The sequence below is a fragment of the Panulirus ornatus genome, chromosome 19 (genome assembly GCF_036320965.1).
Source record: "Panulirus ornatus isolate Po-2019 chromosome 19, ASM3632096v1, whole genome shotgun sequence".
In the NCBI taxonomy this organism is placed as follows: Eukaryota; Metazoa; Arthropoda; class Malacostraca; order Decapoda; family Palinuridae; genus Panulirus; species Panulirus ornatus.
Window position 1 is genome coordinate 47,937,661 of NC_092242.1, and position 20,071 is coordinate 47,957,731.

General features: G+C 42.9%; 1 long non-coding RNA gene across 1 annotated transcript in view; it reads left to right on the top strand.

Annotated features, from left to right (window-relative positions):
- Positions 1 to 20,071, top strand: part of LOC139755285 (uncharacterized) — a 531,556-nt gene that overhangs the window by 478,173 nt on the left and 33,312 nt on the right. The window lies entirely within an intron of this gene.

Genomic DNA, 20,071 nt, shown 5'->3' on the forward strand with positions numbered 1-20,071 from the left:
AAGTATCAATTGATAGGCGTGAGAAACAGAGACTTTTGGATGTTAATATGCTGAGAGGGCCAGCTGGAGGGATGTTTGGATGATTTTTGCAGGGAAGCAGTGCAAATGACTAGGAGATGTATAACAGAAAGCGGCAGGACTTCAAGAGAAAGGTGCAAGAGATGAAAAAAGGGCAAATGAGAGATGGGGTGAGAGAGTATCATTAAATTTTAGGAAGAATAAAACGATGTTTTGAAAGGAGTTTAGTAACGTGCGTAAGACAAGAGAACAAATGGGAACATTGGTGAAGGGGGCTAATGCGAAGGTAATAAGAAGTAATGAAGTAAGGAGATGGAGTGGGTATTTTGAAGGTTTGCTGAAAATGTTTGATGAGAGAGTAGCAGATATAGGGTGTTTTGGTCGAGGTGGTGCGCGAAGTGAAAGTGTCAGGGAGAATGGTTTGGTAAACAGAGAAAAGGTAGTGAAAGCTTTGTGGAAGATGAAAGCCTGAAAGGCGGCGGGTTTTGATGGTATTGCAGTGGAATCTATTAAAAAAGGGGGTGATTGTGTTGTTGATTGAATGTTAAGAATATTCAATGTATGTATTGTTCATGTTGAAGTCCCTGAGGATTGTACAAAAGCAAAGGGGATAATGGTGAATGTTCAAATTACAGAGGCATAAGTCTGTTGAGTATTCCTGGGATATTATTGGGAAGGTATAGATTAAGAAGGTAAAGGAGTGTACAGAGCATCAGACTGGGGAAAGAGCAGTGTGGTTTCAGAAGTGAGAGAGAATTTGTGGATCAGGTGTTTGCTTTGAAGAATGTATTTGAGAAATACTCAGAGAAACATATGGATTTGCATGGAGCATTTATGGATCTGGAGAGGGCATATGATAGGGTCGATAGAGATTCTTCTCAGAATGTATTAAGAACATAAAGTGTGGGAGGTAAGTCGCTAGATAGCGCGTTCCTATGCACTTTGTTCGTATTCATATACTTCCTCGTTGTACAGTTAGGTTCGGTAAAATGCTATCTGCTGGCTATGTGCGCCTGTTGGGAAATGACTAGTGTAGACCCCGTTGCTCACCAACGTGAGACGAAGGGTACTCGAGTACATAGTATTCGAATAGTTATTTCCTATTAGTCAGGCCCATAGCCTAGCGGTAGCATTCCCGCCTGTTGCACAGGGGTCCTGGGTTCGATCCTGGCTGTTGGAGGTTTGTATGTTCTATGAAAGTGAGCGTTCCTATACAGTTTGTTCGTATATATATATATATATATATTGTGTTTTCCCTTTTAGAAAGTTAAGATACAATGAGGGGAGTGCTTCTAGCCCCCCTGCTCCCGTCACCCTTAATCGCCTTCTACGACGCGCGGGGAATGCGTGGGAAGTATTCTTTCTCCCCGATCCCCAGGGATATATGTGTCAGAGGTGGAGGGAACGAGGAGAAGTGGGAGACCAAATTGGAATTGGAAGGATGGAGTGAAAAAGATTTTGATCATACAGGAGGGTGAAAGGCGTGCAAGGAATGTAGTGAAATGGAACGATATGGTATACCGGGGTCGACTGTATATATATATATATATATATATATATATATATATATATATATATATATATATATATATATATATATATATATATATATATATATATATGTATATATATATATATATATATGTATATATATATATATATATATATATATATATATATATATATATATATATATATATATATATATATATATATATATATATATATATATATATATATATATATTTTTTTTTTTTTTTTTTTTTTTATACTTTGTCGCTGTCTCCCGCGTTTGCGAGGTAGCGCAAGGAAACAGACGAAAGAAATGCCCCCCCCCCCCCATACACATGTATATACATACGTCCACACACGCAAATATACATACCTACACAGCTTTCCATGGTTTACCCCAGACGCTTCTCATGCCTTGATACAATCCACTGACAGCACGTCAACCCCGGTATACCACATCGCTCCAATTCACTCTATTCCTTGCCCTCCTTTCACCCTCCTGCATGTTCAGGCCCCGATCACACAAAATCTTTTTCACTCCATCTTTCCACCTCCAATTTGGTCTCCCTCTTCTCCTCGTTCCCTCCACCTCCGACACATATATCCTCTTGGTCAATCTTTCCTCACTCATTCTCTCCATGTGCCCAAACCACTTCAAAACACCCTCTTCTGCTCTCTCAACCACGCTCTTTTTATTTCCACACATCTCTCTTACCCTTACGTTACTCACTCGATCAAACCACCTCACACCACACATTGTCCTCAAACATCTCATTTCCAGCACATCCATCCTCCTGCGCACAACTCTATCCATAGCCCACGCCTCGCAACCATACAACATTGTTGGAACCACTATTCCTTCAAACATACCCATTTTTGCTTTCCGAGATAATGTTCTCGACTTCCACACATTCTTCAAGGCCCCCAGAATTTTCGCCCCCTCCCCCACCCTATGATCCACTTCCGCTTCCATGGCTCCATCCGCTGCCAGATCCACTCCCAGATATCTAAAACACTTCACTTCCTCCAGTTTTTCTCCATTCAAACTCACCTCCCAATTGACTTGACCCTCAACCCTACTGTACCTAATAACCTTGCTCTTATTCACATTTACTCTTAACTTTCTTCTTCCACACACTTTACCAAACTCAGTCACCAGCTTCTGCAGTTTCTCACATGAATCAGCCACCAGCGCTGTATCATCAGCGAACAACAACTGACTCACTTCCCAAGCTCTCTCATCCCCAACAGACTTCATACTTGCCCCTCTTTCCAAAACTCTTGCATTTACCTCCCCAACAACCCCATCCATAAACAAATTAAACAACCATGGAGACATCACACACCCCTGCCGCAAACCTACATTCACTGAGAACCAATCACTTTCCTCTCTTCCTACACGTACACATGCCTTACATCCTCGATAAAAACTTTTCACTGCTTCTAACAACTTTCCTCCCACACCATATATTCTAAATACCTTCCACAGAGCATCTCTATCAACTCTATCATATGCCTTCTCCAGATCCATAATTGCTACATACAAATCCATTTGCTTTTCTAAGTATTTCTCACATACATTCTTCAAAGCAAACACCTGATCCACACATCCTCTACCACTTCTGAAACCACACTGCTCTTCCCCAATCTGATGCTCTGTACATGCCTTCACCCTCTCAATCAATACCCTCCCATATATATATATATATATATTTATATATATATATATATATATATATATATATATATATATATATATATATATATATATATATATATATATATTTTCAAACTATTCGCCATTTCCCGCGTTAGCGAGGTAGCGTTAAGAACAGAGAACTGGGCCTTTGAGGGAATATCCTCACCTGGCCCCCTTCTCTGTTCCTTCTTTTGGAAAATTAAAAAAAAATAATGAGAGGGGAGGATTTCCAGCCCCCCGCTCCCTCCCCTTTTAGTCGCCTTCTACGACACGCAGGGAATACGTGGGAAGAATTCTTTCTCCCCTATCCCCAGGGATAATATATATATATATATATATATATATATATATATATATATATATATATATATATATATATATACATATATATATATATATATATATATATATATATATATATATATATATATATATATATATATGTATATATATATATATATATATATATATATATATATATATATATATATATATATATATATATATATATATGTATATATATATGGTTTCAGAAATGGGAGAGGATGTGTGGATCAGGTGTTTGCTTTGAAGAATGTATGTGAGAAATACTTAGAAAAGCAAATGGATTTGTATGTAGCATTTATGGCTCTGGAGAAGGCATATGATAGAGTTGATAGAGATGCTCTGTGGAAGGTATTAAGAATATATGGTGTGGGAGGCAAGTTGTTAGACGCAGTGAAAAGTTTTTATCGAGGATGTAAGGCATGTGTACGTGTAGGAAGAGAGGAAAGTGATTGGTTCTCAGTGAGTGTAGGTTTGCGGCAGGGGTGTGTGATGTCTCCATGGTTGTTTAATTTGTTTATGGATGGGGTTGTTAGGGAGGTGAATGCAAGAGTTCTGGAAAGAGGGGCAAGTATGAAGTCTGTTGTGGATGAGAGAGCTTGGGAAGTGAGTCAGTTGTTGTTCGCTGATGATACAGCGCTGGTGGCTGATTCATGTGAGAAACTGCAGAAGCTGGTGACTGAGTTTGGTAAAGTGTGTGAAAGAAGAAAGTTAAGAGTAAATGTGAATAAGAGCAAGGTTATTAGGTACAGTAGGGTTGAGGGTCAAGTCAATTGGGAGGTATGTTTGAATGGAGAAAAACTGGAGGAAGTAAAGTGTTTTAGATATCTGGGAGTTGATCTGGCAGCGGATGGAACCATGGAAGCGGAAGTGAATCATAGGGTGGGGGAGGGGGCGAAAATCCTGGGAGCCTTGAAGAATGTCTGGAAGTCGGGAACATTATCTCGGAAAGCAAAAATGGGTATGTTTGATGGAATAGTGGTTCCAACAATGTTGTATGGTTGCGAGGCGTGGGCTATGGATAGAGTTGTGCGCAGGAGGGTGGATGTGCTGGAAATGAGATGTTTGAGGACAATGTGTGGTGTGAGATGGTTTGATTGAGTAAGTAATGTAAGGGTAAGAGAGATGTGTGGAAATAAAAAGAGCTTGGTTGAGAGAGCAGAAGAGGGTGTTTTGAAATGGTTTGGGCACATGGAGAGAATGAGTGAGGAAAGATTGACCAAGAGGATATATGTGTCGGAGGTGGAGGGAACGAGGAGAAGAGGGAGACCAAATTGGAGGTGGAAAGATGGAGTGAAAAAGATTTTGTGTGATCGGGGCCTGAACATGCAGGAGGGTGAAAGGAGGGCAAGGAATAGAGTGAATTGGATCGGTGTGGTATACCGGGGTTGACGTGTAGACGTGTGTGTATGGCATTTGTGTATGGGGGTGGGTTGGGCCATTTCTTTCGTCTGTTTCCTTGCGCTACCTCGCAAACGCGGGAGACAGCGACAAAGCAAAATAAAATAGATATAAAAGTATATATATATATATATATACATATATATATATATATATATATATATATATATATATATATATATATATATCCCTTGTCTTACGCACCCTATTTACCTCCTTCCAGAACATCTTTTTATTCTCCCTAAAATTTACTGATAGTCTCTCACCCCAACTCTCATTTGCCCTTTTTTTCACCTCTTGCACCTTTCTCTTGACCTCCTGTCTCTTTCTTTTATACTTCTCCCACTCAATTGCATTTTTTCCCTGCAAAAATCGTCCAAATGCCTCTCTCTTCTCTTTCACTAATACTCTTACTTCTTCATCCCACCACTCACTACCCTTTCTAAACAGCCCACCTCCCACTCTTCTCATGCCACAAGCATCTTTTGCGCAATCCATCACTGATTCCCTAAATACATCCCATTCCTCCCCCACTCCCCTTACTTCCATTGTTCTCACCTTTTTCCATTCTGTACACAGTCTCTCCTGATACTTCTTCACACAGGTCTCCTTCCCAAGCTCACTTACTCTCACCACCTTCTTCACCCCAACATTCACTCTTCTTTTCTGAAAACCCATACTAATCTTCACCTTAGCCTCCACAAGATAATGATCAGACATCCCTCCAGTTGCACCTCTCAGCACATTGACATCCAAAAGTCTCTCTTTCGCACGCCTGTCAATTAACACGTAATCCAAGGGAGCAAATGGGAACTTCAGTGAAGGGCGTAAATGGGGAGGTGATAACAAGTAGTGGTGATGTGAGAAGGAGATGGAATGAGTATTTTGAAGGTTTGTTGAATGTGTCTGATGACAGAGTGGCAGATATAGGGTGTTTGGGTCGAGGTGGTGTGCAAAGTGAGAGGGTTAGGGAAAATGATTTGGTAAACAGAGAAGAGGTAGTAAAAGCTTTGCGGAAGATGAAAGCCGGCAAGGCAGCAGGTTTGGATGGTATTGCAGTGGAATTTATTAAAAAAGGGGGTGACTGTATGGTTGACTGGTTGGTAAGGTTATTTAATGTATGTATGACTCATGGTGAGGTGCCTGAGGATTGGCGGAATGCGTGCATAGTGCCATTGTACAAAGGCAAAGGGGATAAGAGTGAGTGCTCAAATTACAGAGGTATAAGTTTGTTGAGTATTCCTGGTAAATTATATGGGAGGGTATTGATTGAGAGGGTGAAGGCATGTACAGAGCATCAGATTGGGGAAGAGCAGTGTGGTTTCAGAAGTGGTAGAGGATGTGTGGATCAGGTGTTTGCTTTGAAGAATGTATGTGAGAAATACTTAGAAAAGCAAATGGATTTGTATGTAGCATTTATGGATCTGGAGAAGGCATATGATAGAGTTGATAGAGATGCTCTGTGGAAGGTATTAAGAATATATGGTGTGGGAGGCAAGTTGTTAGAAGCAGTGAAAAGTTTTTATCGAGGATGTAAGGCATGTGTATGTGTAGGAAGAGAGGAAAGTGATTGGTTCTCAGTGAATGTAGGTTTGCGGCAGGGGTGTGTGATGTCTCCATGGTTGTTTAATTTGTTTATGGATGGGGTTGTTAGGGAGGTAAATGCAAGAGTCTTGGAAAGAGGGGCAAGTATGAAGTCTGTTGGGGATGAGAGAGCTTGGGAAGTGAGTCAGTTGTTGTTCGCTGATGATACAACGCTGGTGGCGGATTCATGTGAGAAACTGCAGAAGCTGGTGACGGAGTTTGGTAAAGTGTGTGGAAGAAGAAAGTTAAGAGTAAATGTGAATAAGAGCAAGGTTATTAGGTACAGTAGGGTTGAGGGTCAAGTCAATTGGGAGGTGAGTTTGAATGGTGAAAAACTGGAGGAAGTGAAGTGTTTTAGATATCTGGGAGTGGATCTGTCAGCGGATGGAACCATGGAAGCGGAAGTGGATCATAGGGTGGGGGAGGGGGCGAAAATTTTGGGAGCCTTGAAAAATGTGTGGAAGTCGAGAACATTATCCCGGAAAGCAAAAATGGGTATGTTTGAAGGAATAGTAGTTCCAACAATGTTGTATGGTTGCGAGGCGTGGGCTATGGATAGAGTTGTGCGCAGGAGGATGGATGTGCTGGAAATGAGATGTTTGAGGACAATGTGTGGTGTGAGGTGGTTTGATCGAGTAAGTAACGTAAGGGTAAGAGAGATGTGTGGAAATAAAAAGAGCGTGGTTGAGAGAGCAGAAGAGGGTGTTTTAAAATGGTTTGGGCACATGGAGAGAATGAGTGAGGAAAGATTGACCAAGAGGATATATGTGTCGGAGGTGGAGGGAACGAGGAGAAGAGGGAGACCAAATTGGAGGTGGAAAGATGGAGTGAAAAAGATTTTGTGTGATCGGGGCCTGAACATGCAGGAGGGTGAAAGGAGGGCAAGGAATAGAGTGAATTGGAGCGATGTGGTATACAGGGGTTGACGTGCTGTCAGTGGATTGAATCAAGGCATGTGAAGCGTCCGGGGTAAACCATGGAAAGCTGTGTAGGTATGTATATTTGTGTGTGTGGACGTGTGTATGTACATGTGTATGGGGGGGGTTGGGCCATTTCTTTCGTCTGTTTCCTTGCGCTACCTCGCAAACGCGGGAGACAGCGACAAAGTATAAAAAAAAAAAAAAAAAAAAAAAAAATATATATATATATATATATATATATATATATATATATATATATATATATATATATATATATATATATATATATATATATATATATATAGCCGTATCCCTAGCCAGCTAGTGCCAGGAACTGACAAGAGTCATGGAAAGTGGTTTGATGAAAAATGAAAAGGTGCTGAAATCCTTGCGTAAGATTAAATGTGGCAAGTTGGGTGGCACTTCAATTGAATTTTTAAACAAAGCGGGTGAATGTTGTTGTTAATTGGTTATTTAGGATCTTCATTTACTGTATTCATGGGTTATAATGAAGTGCCTAAATTTTAGCGGAGAGTATATATAGAGCCAAGTGGGACAAAGGTGAATGTTCCAACTACAGAGGAATACGCTTGTTGAGTATACTTGGTAAGTTGAATGGGAGATTAGTGATTCATAGGGTGAAGACATTATACAGAGCATCAGATCGGGGAAAAACAATGTGGTTTTAGGAGTGGTAGAGGATGTGTTGATCAAGTGTTTGCTTTAAAGAATATGTATCGGAAATACTTAGAGAAGTAACGGGATTTCTATATGGCATTTATGGATCTGGAGAAAGCGTATGTATGGTGTGGGAGGAAAGCTACCAAACACAATGGGAATACATCAAGAATGTAAGGCATGTGTGTAAGTGGGTAGAGAAAGGGGTAGGCGATTCTACGTGAAGACTGGTCTACTGCAGGGGTGTGTGACGTCACCATGACTGTAAATTTCTTTACGTATGAGGTGGTGAGGGAGGTAAATGCGTAGATCTTAGAAAGAGTGGCGAGTATGCAGTTTGTTGGGATGGGGCGACCTGGTAAGTGATTCGGTTGTTCTTTGTTGATGACACATCAGATTCGAGTGAGAAACTGCAGAAGTTGGTGTCTGAGTCTGGGAGAGTGTGTGAAGGGAAAAAGTTGAGAGTAAAGTTGGATAGAAGTAAGGTTATTAGATCCCACAGGGCAGAGGAACACGTTAGTTGGGGTGTGAGTTTCAGTGGAGATAATTTAGAGGAAGAGAAGTGTTTTAGATACCTGGGAGTGGACATGGCAACGAATGGAGCTATGGAAGCGGAGGTGAGACAGAGGGCAGATGAAGGGCGACGTGCTTGTAGCATTAAGGAATGTGTGGAAATAGAGATCGTTATCTGAGAGGGCGAAAATGGAACGTAACTGTGTGTGGACGTCAGCTACAAATACGTAAAACAGTAAGGGAACATATTCCCTCATGGTGCACACAACGTTTGACATTATAGGCAACGAAATAATGGATGGATGACTTCTCTCCCTTAGTATGTGTTTGGCAATGACACATTCAGCGTCTCATGGTCAGATAACGCCCTTGTATTTCATATGCTCTCACTACATACACGCAGTAGTAACGTAAAAGTCTTCGGAAAATCGGTGTAAATGCCCTTCTCTTTTATTTCCCTTTCCTTCGATGGCCTTTTGGAGCTTCATGTAGTGGTGGAGCATATCGTCCAGCTGGCCTGGGGTCGTGCAGGTTCTCTACATCAGACCATATTTTACCGAAATACTGTCCAAATCCTTTATGACTCGCAATGTTTGTGCAAGTGGCATTTCTTACCATCACTTTCCTCTCTTCTCTCTTGTAGAGGGACAATGTCGGCAGCCGTAGGATTGTCCGAGATAACATTGGTGTCAAATATTTTTTTCAAAGACCGTAGAATGTCTCTGCTGGTAAATGTTATTGTTTAACTAGAGAAGGGAACAATCATATTATCAGTAGGGTTTCAGAAGTCGGAGGGAACAAAACCTATCAATAAGTTTGCCTCTGGAGACTTAGCTCTCTATGAAGAAACGTGTTGTTTCATCAGTCCGTTGGGTGTTCAATGGTTCACTCAACGCGGATTCGGACTCTGCTTGCTCTCTCTCTCTCTCTCTCTCTCTCTCTCTCTCTCTCTCTCTCTCTCTCTCTCTCTCTCTCTCTCTCTCTCTCTCTCTCTCTCTCTCTCTCTCTCTCTCTCTCTCTCTCTCTCTCTCTCTCTCTCTCTCATACAGCGTGTACTGCTTGACCGTTTTTGTACATTGTGAAAGAATTGTGTGTGCGTTTAATTTTTTCCTGTTGTTCACATAACTCTCGTTCCTCGTGCATTACTAATGTTTTTCGTGCACTAATAATGTTCTTCGTTCACTACTAATGCTCTTCGTGCACTACTAATGTTCCTTGTGCACTGATGATGTTCTTCGTGCATTACTGACGTTCCTCGTGCACTAATGATGTTCCTTGTGCACTACTGATGTTCCTCGTGCACTACTGGCGTTCCTTGTGCACTACTGATGTTCCTCGTGCACTACTGGCGTTCCTTGTGCACTAATAATGTTCCTCGTGCATTGCTGGTGTTCCTCGTGCATTACTGATGTTCCTCGTGTACTATTGATGTTCCTTGTGCGATACTGATGTTCCTCGTGCACTACTGATGTTCCTCGTACACTGCTGATGTTTCTTGTGCACTTCTGGTGTTCCTCATACAACACTGATGTCCCACGTGGACTGTTGACGTTCTCCATGCTCATGCTCATGCTCATGCACTACTGATGTTTTTGATGCACTACTAATGTTCTTCGTGTGCTAACGATGTTCCTTGTGCATTAAAGATATTCCTTCTACACTGCTGATGTTCTTCATGCATTACTGACTTTCTTCATGTCCTGCTGATGTTCTTCATGCATTACTGACTTTCTTCATGTCCTGCTGATGTTCTTCGTGCACTAATAATGTTCCTTGTGCACTGAAGATGTTTCTCGTGCATTACAGATGTTCCTCGTGTAATAGTGATGTTCCTTGTGCACTACTAACGTTACTCGTGCACTACTAATGTTCCTCGTGCACTGCTGATGTTCTTCATGCACTGCTACTGGTGTTCTTCGTGCACTACTGATTGTTTTGTGCACCGCTGACGTTTATTTGTCCATTGCACTACTGATGTGTTTCGTACACCACAGGTATTCCTCGTTGGCTGACGGTCGGCCTAAAGCCCACAAACATACAATCTGTTCATCTCACACGTAGACATTTGACAAGTAAATCACGCATCTCTCTCTCTCTCTCTCTCTCTCTCTCTCTCTCTCTCTCTCTCTCTCTCTCTCTCTCTCTCTCTCTCTCTCTCTCTCTCTCTCTCTCTCTCTCTCTCTCTCTCTCTCTCTCTCTCTCTCTCTCTCTCTCTCTCTCTCTCTCTCTCTCTCTCTCTCTCTAATTGTTTTCTTTATCAATAAGATATATGGGTCAGTTTGAATAGGGCATGACATGGTGAGCCGGCTGGCTCTGTGGGTCCAGTGAAATCCACCATGACATTTGTGAAGATAATCCGTCATCATTTGTGTTAATGAGTCTCGTCCATAGCAACACTCTCACAGCTGGTGGGCGGACACACTCACACAGCTGGTGGGCTGATACACTCACACAGCTGGTGGGCTGATACACTCACACAGCTGGTGGGCTGATACACTCACACAGTTGGTGGGCTGATACACTCACACAGCTGGTGGGCTGATACACTCACACAGCTGGTGGGCTGATACACTCACACAGCTGGTGGGCTGATACATTCACACAGCTGGTGGGCTGATACACTCACACAGCTGGTGGGCTGATACACTCACACAGCTGGTGGGCTGACACACTCACACAGCTGGTGGGCTGATACACTCACACAGCTGGTGGGCTGACAGAGTCACACGGCTGGTGGGCTGACATAGTCACACTCTAGGTGGGCTGACACAGTCATACTGCTGGTGGGCTGACACAGTCATACTGCTGGTGGGCTGACACAGTTACACTGCTGGTGTTTGAGACACTCACACTGCTGTTGGTCTGGCACACTCACACTTGAGCAGTATGATAAACATATTTCTTCTCTTTTTTCTTATCGTATTCGTCATTACCTGGTGTCTGGTTGCAATCTCTCAAAGTTAGGTTGGCGAGTTGTGGCTGGTTTAGTCTTATGATATGGCAAAGGCAGAGATATCTCTTTGGTATCTCGTGATGTCTCATGGATACCTCACGGAGTTTTCGGAGGTCACCTTCCGTGGCCCGGGCTGAGCTCAGACTGCTAGATTAGGTTGTTGCCCGACTAAGCTGTTAAAAGCCGCAGATCTTAGGCCCCACTTGGTCCCCACAGCCTGGCTGGACTGGTAAACATTGTAGGTGAATGTCCAATTCACTCTTGAACTTCTCTACCGTGCGTGCATCTTATGCTGTGTCTGATGGTAGATGGTAAGTTGTTGCAGAGTCTTGGGCTCCAGATGTTTAAGGTGTTCTCTCTATATGTGCATATCGCACCTTGCATTTCTGATGTAGCATTATACCGTCTTTTATGCCTATCGTGCAAGTAAGATGCTATTTCCAAATGTAGATAGACGCACTAGTTGCAGTAGCAATCTAAAACACTTGATCTTAATCAAGTCTATTTTCTCCATCACTTGCTTTGTTCAGTGATGTCATTATGCCTTCATGCGAAAGTGTTTTTTCCTTTATTTGAAAGCATTTTTACTCTAATGTTAAATAAATGTCTTGTCTCTCAAGTCAGAACAACTTGGACTTCAAGTAAAAACATTGGTTTTTCTTCATACGAAAGCAGTTTGAGAGTCATGTGTAAGCATCTTATGGTGCATGTAGCGTTGTGTTGCCTCTTTGAGTGACCATCTCCTGTTGGGAGAGATGAGTCTCCCTCACCTGTCGGGACAGACGAGTGCCCCTCCTCTGGACAAGCTTTACAAACATCTGATGTCAGTCACTGCATAGTTCAACAGCATATAAAGCAAACCTGGTTAACTAACGGCGACAGTTCACATTTCTTTCTAACTTTCCACAATACGCCTGAACCCTCTCATCACAGACGAGGAACTCCTGCCTGCACTACATTAGTGACTCTACCGTTCTCAGGCTTATGTGATGTCGTAGGGTAATGCCTCCCACGATACCGCCGGGACGTCGGTCATGAGGACACAGTCACCAGATTGGAGAACTGTTCTCGATCATTTCTTTAAGGTTTTGTCAGAAATGCACATCGGATCGTCGTCCTCTCGCTCTCCCTCTGCGGCCCTCCTCTCTTGCTGACTGGCTGACCAAGACAAGGCTCAGCACTCAAGCCACAGAGACCTAGGCCAGCAGAAAGGCTATGGCCTTGGTCACGCGACCCTTCATGCGTGAATGCGTTTAAGCCGGAGTTTGGCAGAACGATTCTCAGCTCTGGATAGCGAGGGTGGATGGCCTCCAGCCGGACACGGAAGGTTTGGTGTTCATTTCAGTCTGAAGTGTTTACGGATTTTCGTCCATAGGAGGGTTCTGTGACGGCGTATATTTGGTGACCTGATTACCACTTCGATCACCTTGCAACGCAGAGCACTTCCATGAGTTGTCGCCACTGCAGTCCGATGTGTGCTTCTTCTATTAACCACTTCCAGTTAAGTCCATCTTCCCTTTCATTGTCCTCAACCACGGTGGCCGGGGACTGCCTCCTCTCCGGAGTTCCACACGTCCTGTCAGCTTTCCGTCTTGTCATTCTAAAAGGTTTTGCTCATGGAATATGTCTCAGCCATTTTTATCTTGATCTCATTAATACTTCGTCTAGACATGGAGCCATGGCTGCTTCTCTCATGGTTTCGTCACTTCAGCTGCTGTCATATTCTTACGAGACGTCGTGGTATTCTATCTTTTTTCTATTTCTTGCAGGCCATGCTTCATGATCATAGAAAAATGATTGCTCTGACCAGCGACGCTTATCGGAAAATCGTGCATGCTAAGTCCACCTGATAGTGAGCCCAAAGTTCGTGTTTGCGTCCGTGTCAGATTATGAGAATGAGGAAGAGAATGAGGAAGTTGTCATTACGATTCCTTGGGATATGAGCTTACAGGGGAGTGACTGTGTTGTTGATGGGTTGATAAGGATATTCAGTGTATGAATGAATCATGGTAGAGTGCCTGAGGATTGGCAGAATATATGCATAGTGCCATTGTATGAAGGCAAAGGGGAAAAAGGTGAGTGTTCAAATTACAGAGGTTTAAGTCTGTTGAGTATTCCTGGGAAATTATATGGAAGGGTATTGACTGAGAGGGTAAAGGCATGTACAGAGCATCAGATTGGGGAAGAGCAGTGTGCTTTCAGAAGTGGTAGAGGATGTGTGGATCAGGTGTTTGCTTTCAAGAATTTTTTATTTTTATATTTTTTTTATTATACTTTGTCGCTGTCTCCCGCGTTTGCGAGGTAGCGCAAGGAAACAGACGAAAAGAAATGGCCCAACCCCGCCCCATACACATGTATATACATACGTCCACACACGCAAATATACATACCTACACAGCTTTCCATGGTTTACCCCAGACGCTTCACATGCCTTGCTTCAATCCACTGACAGCACGTCAACCCCGGTATACCACATCGCTCCAATTCACTCTATTCCTTGCCCTCCTTACACCCTCCTGCATGTTCAGGCCCCGATCACACAAAATCTTTTTCACTCCATCTTTCCACCTCCAATTTGGTCTCCCTCTTCTCCTTGTTCCCTCCACCTCCGACACATATATCCTCTTGGTCAATCTTTCCTCACTCATCCTCTCCATGTGCCCAAACCACTTCAAAACACCCTCTTCTGCTCTCTCAACCACGCTCTTTTTATTTCCACACATCTCTCTTACCCTTACGTTACTCACTCGATCAAACCACCTCACACCACACATTGTCCTCAAACATCTCATTTCCAGCACATCCATCCTCCTGCGCACAACTCTATCCATAGCCCACGCCTCGCAACCATACAACATTGTTGGAACCACTATTCCTTCAAACATACCCATTTTTGCTTTCCGAGATAATGTTCTCGACTTCCACACATTCTTCAAGGCCCCCAGGATTTTCGCCCCCTCCCCCACCCTATGATCCACTTCCGCTTCCATGGTTCCATCCGCTGCCAGATGCACTCCCAGATATATAAAACACTTCACTTCCTCCAGTTTTTCTCCATTCAAACTCACCTCCCAATTGACTTGACCCTCAACCCTACTGTACCTAATAACCTTGCTCTTATTCACATTTACTCTTAACTTTCTTCTTCCACACACTTTTCCAAACTCAGTCACCAGCTTCTGCAGTTTCTCACATGAATCAGCCACCAGCGCTGTATCATCAGCAAACAACAACTGACTCACTTCCCAAGCTCTCTCATCCCCAACAGACTTCATACTTGCCCCTCTTTCCAAAACTCTTGCATTTACCTCCCTAACAACCCCATCCATAAACAAATTAAACAACCATGGAGACATCACACACCCCTGCCGCAAACCTACATTCACTGAGAACCAATCACTTTCCTCTCTTCCTACACGTACACATGCCTTACATCCTCGATAAAAACTTTTCACTGCTTCTAACAACTTTCCTCCCACACCATATATTCTTAATACCTTCCACAGAGCATCTCTATCAACTCTATCATATGCCTTCTCCAGATCCATAAATGCTACATACAAATCCATTTGCTTTTCTAAGTATTTCTCACATACATTCTTCAAAGCAAACACCTGATCCACACATCCTCTACCACTTCTGAAACCACACTGCTCTTCCCCAATCTGATGCTCTGTACATGCCTTCACCCTCTCAATCAATACCCTCCCATATAATTTACCAGGAATACTCAACAAACTTATACCTCTGTAATTTGAGCACTCACTCTTATCCCCTTTGCCTTTGTACAATGGCACTATGCACGCATTCCGCCAATCCTCAGGCACCTCACCATGAGTCATACATACATTAAATAACCTTACCAACCAGTCAACAATACAGTCACCCCCTTTTTTAATAAATTCCACTGCAATACCATCCAAACCTGCTGCCTTGCCGGCTTTCATCTTCCGCAAAGCTTTCACTACCTCTTCTCTGTTTACCAAATCATTTTCCCTAACCCTCTCACTTTGCACACCACCTCGACCAAAACAGTGGTTAAATTGATGAGAACTGCTATTGACGTTTGTGTAAATAAATTATTCATTTCCTTTTTTCCATAGCCAGAGGTTGAACCATTATGTGACATTCTTCTTTTTTTCATTCATTTCAAGCTAGAAGTTTCAGTTTTCCAAATTGTTTCTTACATTTCTCATATGTATATATATGTATGTGTGTGTGTGTGTATATGTGCGTATGTATATGTGTGTGTAGGTGTATATGTATATATATATGTATATTATCCCTGGGGATAGGGGTGAAAGAATACTTCCCACGTATTCCTCGCGTGTCGTAGAAAGCGACTAGAGGGGACGGGAGCGGGGGGCCAGAAATCCTCCCCTCCTTGTATTAACTTTCTAAAATGGGAAACAGAAGAAGGAGTCACGCGGGGAGTGCTCATCCTCCTCGAAGGCTCAGAGTGGGGTGCCTAAATGTGTGTGGATGTAACCAAGATGTGAAAAAAGGAGAGATAGGTAGTATGTTTGAGGAAAGGAACCTGGATGTTTTGGCTCTGAGTGAAACGAAGCTCAAGGGTAAAGGGGAAAAGTGGTTTGGGAATGTCTGGGGAGTAAAGTCAGGGGTTAGTGAGAGGACAAGAGCAAGGGAAGGAGTAGCAATACTCCTGAAACAGGAGTTGTGGGAGTATGTGATAGAGTGTAAGAAAGTAAATTCTCGATTGATATGGGTGAAACTGAAAGTTGATGGAGAGAGATGGGTGATTATTGGTGCATATGCACCCGGGCATGAGAAGAAAGATCAAGAGAGGCAAGTGTTTTGGGAGCAGCTGAATGAGTGTGTTAGTGGTTTTGATGCACGAGACCGGGTCATAGTGATGGGTGATTTGAATGCAAAGGTGAGTAATGTGGCAGTTGAGGGAATAATTGGTATACATGGGGTGTTCAGTGTTGTAAATGGAAATGGTGAAGAGCTTGTAGATTTATGTGCTGAAAAAGGACTGATGATTGGGAATACCTGGTTTAAAAAGCGAGATATACATAAGTATACTTATGTAAGTAGGAGAGATGGCCAGAGAGCGTTATTGGATTACGTGTTAATTGACAGGCGTGCGAAAGAGAGACTTTTGGATGTTAATGTGCTGAGAGGTGCAACTGGAGGGATGTCTGATCATTATCTTGTGGAGGCTAAGGTGAAGATTTGTATGGGTTTTCAGAAAAGAAGAGTGAATGTTGGGGTGAAGAGGGTGGTGAGAGTAAGTGAGCTTGAGAAGGAGACCTGTGTGAGGAAGTACCAGGAGAGACTGAGTACAGAATGGAAAAAGGTGAGAACAATGGAAGTAAGGGGAGTGGGGGAGGAATGGGATGTATTTAGGGAATCAGTGATGGATTGCGCAAAAGATGCTTGTGGCATGAGAAGAGTGGGAGGTGGGTTGATTAGAAAGGGTAGTGAGTGGTGGGATGAAGAAGTAAGAGTATTAGTGAAAGAGAAGAGAGAGGCATTTGGACGATTTTTGCAGGGAAAAAATGCAATTGAGTGGGAGATGTATAAAAGAAAGAGACAGGAGGTCAAGAGAAAGGTGCAAGAGGTGAAAAAGAGGGCAAATGAGAGTTGGGGTGAGAGAGTATCATTAAATTTTAGGGAGAATAAAAAGATGTTCTGGAAGGAGGTAAATAAAGTGCGTAAGACAAGGGAGCAAATGGGAACTTCAGTGAAGGGCGCAAATGGGGAGGTGATAACAAGTAGTGGTGATGTGAGAAGATGGAGTGAGTATTTTGAAGGTTTGTTGAATGTGTTTGATGATAGAGTGGCTTTCAAGAATGTATGCTAGAAATACTTAGAAAAACAAATGGAGTTGTATATAGCATTTATGGATTTGGAGAAGGCATATGATAGGGTTCATAGAGATGCTTTGTGGAAGGTTTTAAGAGTATATGGTGTGGGAGGTAAGTTGCTAGAAGCAGTGAAAAGTTTTTATCGAGGATGTAAGCATGTTTACGACTAGGAAGAGAGGAAAGTGATCGATTCTCAGTGCATGTCGGTTTGCGGCAGGGAGTGCGTGATTCTTCCATGGTTGTTTAGTTTGTATATGGATAGGGTGGTCAGGGAGGTGATTGCAAGAGTTTTGGAGAGAGGGTCAAGTATGCAGTCTGTTGTGGATGAGAGGGCATGGGAAGTGAGTCAGTTGTTGTTCGCAGATGATACACCGCTGGTGGCTGATTCGGGTGAGAAACTGCAGAAGTTGGTGACTAAGTTTGGTAAAGTGTGTGAAAGAAGAAAGCTGAGAGTAAATGTGAATAAGAGTACGGTTATTAGGTTCAGCAGGGTTGAGGGACAAGTTGATTAAGAGGTAAGTTTGAGTGGAAAAAACTGGAGGAAGTGAAGTGTTTTAGATATCTGGGAGTGGATTTAGCAGCGGAAGGAGCCATGGAAGCGGAAGTGAGTCACAGGGTGGGGAGGGGTACGAAGGTTCTGGGAGCGTTGAAGAATGTGTGGAAGGTAAGAACGTTATCTGGGAGATCAAAAATGGATAAGTTTGAAGGAATAGTGGTTCCAGCAATGTTATATTGTTGCTAGGCATAGGCTATAGATAGTGTTGTGCGGAGGAGGGTGGATGTGTTGGAATTAAATGCTTGATGACAATATGTGGTGTGAGGTGGTTTGATCGAGTAGGTAATGAAAGGGTAAGAGAGATGTGTGGTAATAGAAATAATGTGATTGAGAGAGCAGAAGAGGGTGTTTTGAAATGGTTTGGACACAAGGAGAGATTGAGTGAGGAAAGGTTGACGAAGAGAATGTATGTGTCAGAGGTGGAGGGAACGAGGAGAAGTGGGAGACCAAATTGGATATGAAAGGATTTTGAGTGAAGTAGGGCCTGAACATGCAGAAGGGTGAAAGGCTTGCCACCAGTGCCGTATCATTGGCGACCATCAACAACTCACTTTCCAGACCCCCTCATCCTCGGTAGGCTGCATACTCGCCCATCTCTTCAAGACTCTTGCACTTACCTTCCTCATCACCCCATTCATAAACAAATTAAACAACAATGGGGACACCATACCATCCCTACCGCAGACAGACCTTCACTAGGAACTGATCACTCTCTCTCTTCCTCCTCGGACACATGCCTTACACCCTTGATAAAAGCTTCTCACTGCTTCTAGCATCTTACCTCCCACACCACAAGATTCTTGAGACTTCCACAAGCATCTCTATCAACCCTGTCATATGCCTTCTCCAGATCCATAAATGCCACATACAATGTCATTTGGTTTTCTATGTATTTCTTACACACATTCTTCAAAGCAAACACCTAATGCACACATCACCATAGGTAAAATGCTTAGTCCCCTAAGGAACTGCATTTGTAGCCCTTCCTGTTCCTCATTCTCTTCCCTGACATTGACGCGAACACGAGTCACGGTTTTATTTCATCCTTTGAAGATGATACTACAATTAGTATCAAAACTCCTCAATAGGGGACGCCGAAAGACTACAAACAGACTGAAAGTCTTTCACCAGACCACTAACAACAGCATGATTTTCAGGGATTTGTTTCAGCTGTTCCTATATGTGGAAACGTAAGAAATCAAGAACAGTAGAGAACACCGGATGGACAAACACACCATCATATCTCGACTGAACAGCGTAAAAGACCTCAAAGTAATAATGTTTGACGACCTCACCTTCAGTTAATACAACAGAGTAACAGTTGCTTCTTCCAAAAGGACGATGGGATAGAACCTGCGGACTTTCAAGACAAGGGAAGGAAAAAACAATGATGACTCTTCAAGGAGTTAATTCTCTCACAAATAGAATTCTGCTTTGTGGTAACATTACCTTTCAACTTTGAACGAAACTGCGGAGTAAGAAAGTGTTCAGAGATCTTTCACGGCAAATATAGCTGAGATGAACTGAATATCTACGGACAGCTGAAATCACTGAAGCTGTACTCTCCGGAGCTCAGGGATAGGTATAACATCCTCTACACTTGGTACAATTGGAAAATTCTAGAAGGCATGTTTCCCGACTGCAGTCAGAAGCAACTCCTGACTGCCTTGGTAGACTGACGATTCTCTAATATAAGCATTGGAAAAATTCCTTACAAACCCAGGCCCCAAGTCTCTTCAGTAAATTACCTGCAGGTACATGAAATACTATGGGATGCACGATAGAGAAATTTGAAAAGGCACTAAACTTGTACTTGCACAATGTACAAGATAAGGTCAGGTTGTGACTAGCTGGACCTGGGCCAGCAGGTCGCGCCTCCCAACAGCTTGGTCAACCTACGAGGGTAAAAATCCCCAGAAGATTGCTCCAAGATGCGACACTACATAGTGTTCTCAAGCACCCAGTTTCCAACGCACTTACTCTCCTCGTACTCCTGTAATTTGAGACCACGATTCACAACCTAAGGCATCATAGGGAATATTATAGCATCAAACACACCCATCTGTTCTTCACAGATACTGA